Below are 7,865 nucleotides of genomic sequence, written 5' to 3'. Positions count from 1 at the left end.
ATGAAAAAAATGAAATTTTTTTTGTCAGTGTTTTGCTAACTGGCTATGTCCAATAAAATGTTCCAATTGTTGCCACCCATTCAGTCCATAAGAGTACCCAGCTGCAGCTTTCACCTACAATCTCAAAAACATGAGGAAAAATGTGTTGCTTGAATGGTCTTTTTTTAAAATGAGGAATTAAAACAAAAACAGGACTTTTGTCCTCTATGTGCGAACAATAACACACAACACTGTGTGACAGGAACGATGGTGAAAAGACATTGATAACTTTGCATTCCTAGCAACTCTGGCTTACTGCATTAACAAAATATTTTATTTGATCTATTCTTACATTACAAAACAAAATAAATTCCATATCAAGACATTGTGATCGTACAGTTTTAACTAAAGCATTCTGATACAAATAATAATTTCATACATTTTTACAATTATGTGCTGTATTACAAAAGAACAAACAAAGAATACATTCAGTCCCATTTAAAGTGTCCCTGAATGCAACTCGCGTTCTCACGCAGCTGCCATGAACGGGGACCGTGGCCGCACTGAATAAATTAATCTTTATCCTCCAACATATGAAGGCTCGTAAATAGTGTATTCAGACGGGTTTGTCCGAGAGGTCCCTAAAAAAACCTAGTTACTCTTAAATGAAAATGAACTTTTGTTCGAAAACCGTTGTTTGACGTCAGAATGAATGCATTCTCAATTACGTCCATCTGGCAGAAATGAACTTAAATTCAGTTCACGTTTAGCACAAAATATGAACTTGTTGCCAGCCAATCACAGGGCACATACAAACAATCATTCACACTCACATTCACACCTATGGGCAATTTAGAGTCTTCAATTAACCTACCGTGCATGTTTTTTGGGATGTGGGAGGAAACTGGAGGACCTGGAGAAAACCCCACGCAGGCACGGGGAGAACATGCAAACTCCACACAGGCGGCCCGGATTTGAACCTCGGTCCTCAGAACTATGAGGCAGATGTGCTAACCAGTCGTTCACCATGCCGCCATATTCCGCCTCCTGCCCGATGATAGCTGGGATAGGCTCCTGCACGCCCGCGACCCTAGTGAGGAGAAACGGCTGAGAAAATGGATGGATGGTGGGTGTTAGAAACCTATTTTTCATTTTATCGATGAGTGCACTTCACGTCTCTCACCCTTTCTCCAACCTCCCTTTTGTCTCAAGAACAAGGTAACTGTGTGAATAAGTCTTTCTTCCCACTTTCCTCATTCCCCTCCATTTATTTCAGTTTAATTAGACATTGTTTTCACATATGTGTCTCAGAGACGGGCAGAGACACGGCGTGCACCTGTAACCTCTCTTGGCTGTCTCTCTCTCTCTTTGCAAAGATGATATTAAAACTGCAAAAGACAAGATTTTTTCCTGATTTACTTTCCAAAACAACATGAATACTAAATTCTATTCATCATATATCAATCTGCCTGAGGATGAAAAAGCTGAATGTACGTTCAAATGAATGGAGCCGACGAACTTCCTTTTAAATATCCACACTTTCACTTGAATTCTTGCCAACCTCCTCTCTCTTTAGCAACCTGCTTTTTCCTTAACTATTAATCTATCTTTTTGTGGTCAAAGCAATGTGATGAAGTACAATATATTGTATGCTCAGCATCAAACACCTATGCAGGCTTGCTGTTCAGGGTGTCCATATATACAATAGCTCAATGTGCGGGGTGCGTCGGCAACTCTTATTTTTATGCGATTGTCAGGTACCGTCGGGTACGACCACGTTGCGCAGTGTTCACCAGGCTTTAGGGTTCTTCTTTTCCTTTCAGCTTGTCGTGTTAGGGGTCGCCACAACGTGAAATCCATTTCCATGTAAGCCTATCTCCTGCATCCTCCTCTCTAACACCAACTGCCCTCATGTCTTCCCTCACTACATCCATCAACCTTCTCTTTGGTCTTCCTCGAGCTCTCCTGCCTGGCAGCTCCATCCTCATCACCCTTCAACAGATATACTCACTCTCTCTCCTCTGGATGTGTCCAAACCATCGAAATCTGCGCTCTCTAACTTTGTCTCCAAAACATCTAACCTTGGCTGTCCCTCTGATGGGCTCATTTCTAATCCTGTCTCACCTGCTCACTCCTAGACAGAACCTCAACATCTTCATTGCCGCCACCTCCACATATGGATTTTATTCTTCTCTTGGCAGTGAATGGGATCTTGTGTGGTTGTCATTCTCCTTGAAACCAGTCATTACTTCTGCTCGAAGAACAACCTGTGTAGTTTAGAAATATAACTTACGATAAAAATACATTGTTGAAATTGCTGTCGTGGGATGTGGAGAAAAAACTTTCAATTACCTTTTTTTGTCTGCACTGCGTACTGGAATGGGAGTCGAACGTCTGTTGGATGCAGAACCTGTAAGTTTTAGAAAATACATATGATTACTAGAGAATACTTTTTATTGATGATGTGTTTTGGAAGGGTAAAAAAAAACATTACTTTTCTTCATCGCAATCGTAAAAGACGTTCGAATCGCGGGTGTTGAATTCCTGCAAAATGGACGAAATGGAAAATTCACATCAGTACTGGCAACAGATGTTACATTGTAATGTGGACTAGTGGGACTAAATTATGTTTTTATGTAACAAGGATTGAATGAGCGTGTTTTTGTTTGCTAAATGTAGCTAACACGAGCTGCAAACGACTAACCTTCATCGGACTTCGTCGGTCTTCATCGGAGGAAGCTCAGCTGGCTATCCAAAAGGGAGTTCACTCATCTGACGATTTCGGATCCCATTTATCCAAATCCATGGTCGGTAGACGATCAGCCAGCAAGCGGCCGAGAGCATCTCACCGTATGTATGGGCCGGCATTTTGCGTGATCGCTTTGGGCTCAGAGTGCCATCCTTTATTCCCCGCATGATCTAAGGCGTCATTCCTGTCGGTCGCAGGAATATTTTTCTTGCCTTGGTGCAATACATTTCTAGTACCGAAAGCTTTTTTTTTTAAAGATTTCTTTCATTTTGTCTTCTTTCTTTTCTGCCATTATGTTTGTCTCTTCTCATTGTCTGTTGCACCCTGCCGGCCCGCCCCCTCCTACTTCTTCTTCCTCTTCTTCAATCTGAGGAAGGGACGTTCACCTCAAGGCATTGATGCCCTCTACAGGACAGGGTGGCATTCCTCATTGCAGTTATCCAGAGGCTTGACGATCACACATAAACTGCACAAGACCCTACCCCACCCATCCCCGTAAAAAAAGGCCATTGACGTCTTTAGACTCCTTTGCAGCGTCATTGGATTGACAGGTGAAGGTGTCACATCACAGTCCAGCAGCTCGACGACAAGCTTTATTTGATCTCCGGCCTAATCATGGAAGTTTTACCTCGACCAGAATAAAAGAACCGAGCAATAGAGGTCTGTACGGCCGGCAGGTTATACCCGGGCCGTGACTTTTCTTTGTTCTCGTCTCCTAACCTCTCCAACATAACACAATAACATTCATACAATAAAGAAAAATAAAGGCTAATAAATAATAGCGATATTAAAATATACTGTATGGAATCTGATTTAGGCGGCACGGTGGCCGACAGGGTTAGAGCGTCAGCCTCACAGTTCTGAGGACCCGGGTTCAAACATACTATCGTTTATTGTGATAGTTTTTGGTAAAATATATCATCCAAAAAATTTTGCTACCATGGCAGACTGTAACATAATGCAGACCCTTTCCAAAAAATTTTAATATCATGGAAAAGTTTATTTATTTCCATAATTCCTTTCAAAAATTAAACTTTCATAGATTTTAGATTCAGGGCCCACAATTTAAACAATTTCAAGTATTTATTTATTATTATTATTATTATTTTTACATAATCTGGGCTGCCAATTTATAAAACCCACAAAATCAGGAATTCCAAAAAATTGAATAATAATAAATACATAAAATAAATATAAAATCGATGACGACTCGACTGTCAAAATATCACAATAATCTTTTGTGATAGCCCTCATACACACATAATGCAAACATAATTATAATATAATGGCAAGAAGAAGAAGGAAACAAAAACAGGCCCCACTAATGTTTTTGCACCTACCAACCCCAGAAATATTGTTTTCACCCATGTTAGTTGTTTGGATAGTCAGTTATTATTATTGTTATTATTAAATTATTCCAATTTTATTTTCGCTCATCCCCATTTGCCCTCAAAGGAACTTCTAGATCATGTTCACAAAACAAAGGAACTCGACCAAGTTGTTTAGAGTCTACACTCTTTCACCTGTCCGAACATGGCAAGGTAAATACTGTAAAAGAACAAAAAACAACAAATCTCCTTGTGGTTTTGATGTAAATGGATGTTAATTTTCTCCTGTTAGCGTGCTGGAAAGTTCACTCTTTCCCAGAAAGGTGTCTTTCATATATTGAGTTATTCTTCTTGGGAGTCTACTCTTTTGATTCTGTTTTCATTGCATTGTATTGCATTGTAAAATTGAATTTTAGGCCCTTATTTCCTTTGCAAATTAAGCCAAATCAAGAAAATGGCAGTGTGTGCCTGTCATCTGTTTTCAATTTCTCTGCAATTAGCCTCGTGTTTTGATAGATTTTTTTTTCATTAAAAAAAAGTCTGTTTTGAGGGGTTTATCTGGATTTATTGCAAGCGTTATCTAGACCTGACCAGCTATAAACATTATCAGGTTTCATTTCTGTGATACTAAAGGATTATATGTCTATTCTTGTTGCTCACAGAATTAGAATATATCTGTAGGAAACAATATGGGGCTGAGTTATTTGAATCTTTGTGTAGCACATTGTCCTCAGTTCTATGAGTCAAATGTGTTTAAAAATAAACATGATCATCCAAAGACCTTTACTGTATTAAAAGTTGTTTTTTTTCTAAACAATGATGCTGAAATGTGTCATGTCATGTCCTCATAGTTGTACAAACCCCAATTCCAATGAAGTTGGGATGTTGTGTATAATGGAAACAAAAACAGAATATTATGATTTGCAAATCCTTTCAAACCTATATTCAATTGAATACACTACAGAGACGAGATATTGAATGTTCCAACTGATGAACTTTTTTTGGGGGCAAATATTCACTCATTTTGAATTTGATGCCTGCAACACATTACAAATATATATATATATATATAATGACTATTATATAGTAATTTCATACCATTTCACAATATATTAAATATAATTTATATATATATATGTGTGATGGGGCATTTTTTACCACTGTATTTCATCATCTTTCTTTTGAACAACACTCAATAAGAATTTGGGAACTGAGGACACTAATTGTTGAAGCTTTGTAGGGAGAATTCTTTCACATTCTTGCTTAATCTACAATTTACACTTTCTTAACAATCCAGGATCTCCGTTGACATATTTTGCGTTTGCCACACATTTTCAATGGAAGACAGGTCTGGGCTGCTGGTAGGGCAATCTAGTACTCATACTCATGTCATGGGCATGGGTAACTTGCACCCCCATATCATCACAGATGCTGGCTTCTGAACTTTGTGCTGATAACAATGCAGATGGTCCTTTTCCTCTTTAGCTGAGAGGACACGACGTCCATGATTTCCAAAAACAATTTGAAACGTAGACTAGTCAGACCACAGCACACTTTTCCACTATCTGTCAGATGAGCGTGGCCCCAGCGAAGCCGGCAGCGTTTCTGGGTGTTGTTGATATAGGGGTGTTTATTTGATTACGGGGCTTTTTGTGTCCTTGATGTAAAATTTAAAGAAAAAATATATTTAAATAGATTTTTTCAATAACCAGCAGTGGGCATGCCTAATTATAAGTGTTGTCTAAAAATTCAATTTAATATTAGTATATTTTGAGCGGTTTTATGGTGGTATTTTACAATTTTCACCCTGTCCCTCGCACCGGGTTTGGATATATGGCGCTCTATCGTTCTACTAAAATATGCTAAAATGGTGTAACTTTTACCATAAATTCCTTAAAATATATAAGAATTAATGATTTCTCATCATATATACAAAACATTTCAAATTCTGTCTTTTATTTTTACTAAAATATGTCTGTCCCTTAAAGTTGCTGTCATTACCGCCACATTGACCATTCTCAGATCAATCAAGTTTATTCAAATCTGATTCTTTAATTCCCTGTGTCATTTTGTCTTGTCACTAAAGCACATGCTAGGGCAGAGAGAAGTCAGACATTTTGATAACTGGAAGAGTAAGCTTTTTCCTCATTTGTACCCTTAAATCACATAATATTTATATTGCATGTCATTACCAAATGACTTCTCGTGTTAATATGTTTAAAGATTTTCCTGTAAAAACTTGATAATCATATAAAAATGTTGTACAGTACTAGCTAGCTAAAAGAAAATTTTTATCTAACTCTACCAGCATAGCACAGTTAGCTAAAAACTTTTAAATGTTATTACCATCATAAGATTAATACATTTTCAATCAATATGCCATTGTGGCGGTAATGACATTTCTCGAGGGTATCTTACAAAAAGACCAAATAATAATAAAAAAATCTTAAATCGATATATATGGAGATGAACAGATTCTGACTCACAGAAAGAAAACAGTAAGGTAAGGTAGGTATATATAGATTTTGTGACATTTTATTTTTGAGAAAAACGAAAATCAAAAGTGCCTGAAATCAAATAAACACCCACATGGCTTTTGCTTTGCTCGGTAGTGTTTTAACTTGCAAACTGTGTTAAGTTTTTTGAATTGTTCCTGAGCTCACGTGTCAATAACCTTTACACATTGATGTTGATTTTTGATGCGGTACCGTCTAAGCGATCGAAGGTCACAGGCATTCAATGTTGGTTTTCGGCCTTGCCGCTTACGTGCAGAGATTTCTCCAGATTCTTGGAATCTTTTGATATGATGGACCGTAGATGATGAAATCCCTAAATTCGTTGCAATTGTATGTTGAGAAACATTGTTCTTACACTGCTGGACTATTTGCTCATGCAGTTGTTCACAAAGTGGTGAACCTCACCCCATCCTTGCTGATGAACAACTGAGCCTTTCAGGGATGCTCCTTTTATACCCAATCATGACACTTACCCGTTTCCACTTAACCTGTTCACCTGTGGAATGTTCTAAACAGATGTTTTTTTTTAGCGTTAGCATTTTTAGCATCACACAACAATTAGCATAAATCACTCATACCAACATTGGAGTATACAGCTTTGAAAAAGGAGTATAACGTAATGGCATAATAATGTAATGTGCAATGTAATGTGTAATGTAATGAAAAATGTAATGCCAGGTTCTACGACATTACTACTACGTCAATTACGTAGTGTTTAAAGCGAAGCAAAGCAAATAAAATGTGTTTATATGTAATGCATAGGTAACTCAATGTGCTTTACATGATTAAAATCAGTTAAAAACAGCTTATAAACATATAAAACAAAGAGAAAAATAAAAATACAATAAAAAGAGCTCACAGGGCAGGAAAGATCATTTAAAAGAGGAAATGCTCTAAAAAGCATGAGGAAAAAAAGAGTTTTTAACCTGAACTTAAAAAAATACTTATTTTTAAAATGTATTTTTACATGTTGTGCAATTGTTGTATCATATTTATGCTTTTATGTTATTCTTAAAAAAGGAATCAAGCTGTCATTGGTGCAACACAACGGTCTAGTGGGTAGCACGTCTGTCTCACAGTCGAGAGGTTCGTGTCTCAGCTCAGGCCCTCCTGTATGGAGTTTGCGTGTTCTTCCCATTTGGGTTTTCTTTGGGTTCTCAGGCTTTTACACCCACATTCCAAAAACATGCATGGAAGGTTAATTGAAGACTTTCAATTGTCAGAAGTGTAAATGGTTGTTTGATTATATGTGGCCTGCAATTGGCTGGCAACAACTCCAGGGTTTACCCCAGG

At 37.6% G+C, this 7,865-nt stretch overlaps 1 long non-coding RNA gene across 1 annotated transcript; it reads right to left on the bottom strand.

Moving 5' to 3' along the window:
- Positions 1–2,142: 2,142 nt before the first annotated feature.
- LOC133474528 (uncharacterized) lies at positions 2,143–3,747 on the bottom strand. Its single transcript, XR_009787531.1, has 3 exons — positions 2,474–3,747; positions 2,332–2,389; positions 2,143–2,246 (listed from the first exon to the last, which is right to left on the bottom strand). It is a non-coding gene; the product is annotated as an uncharacterized LOC133474528 (long non-coding RNA).
- Positions 3,748–7,865: the final 4,118 nt, after the last annotated feature.

Source organism: Phyllopteryx taeniolatus, chromosome 2 (genome assembly GCF_024500385.1).
Source record: "Phyllopteryx taeniolatus isolate TA_2022b chromosome 2, UOR_Ptae_1.2, whole genome shotgun sequence".
Taxonomy (NCBI): domain Eukaryota; kingdom Metazoa; phylum Chordata; class Actinopteri; order Syngnathiformes; family Syngnathidae; genus Phyllopteryx; species Phyllopteryx taeniolatus.
This window is presented reverse-complemented; position numbering and strand designations above follow the sequence as displayed.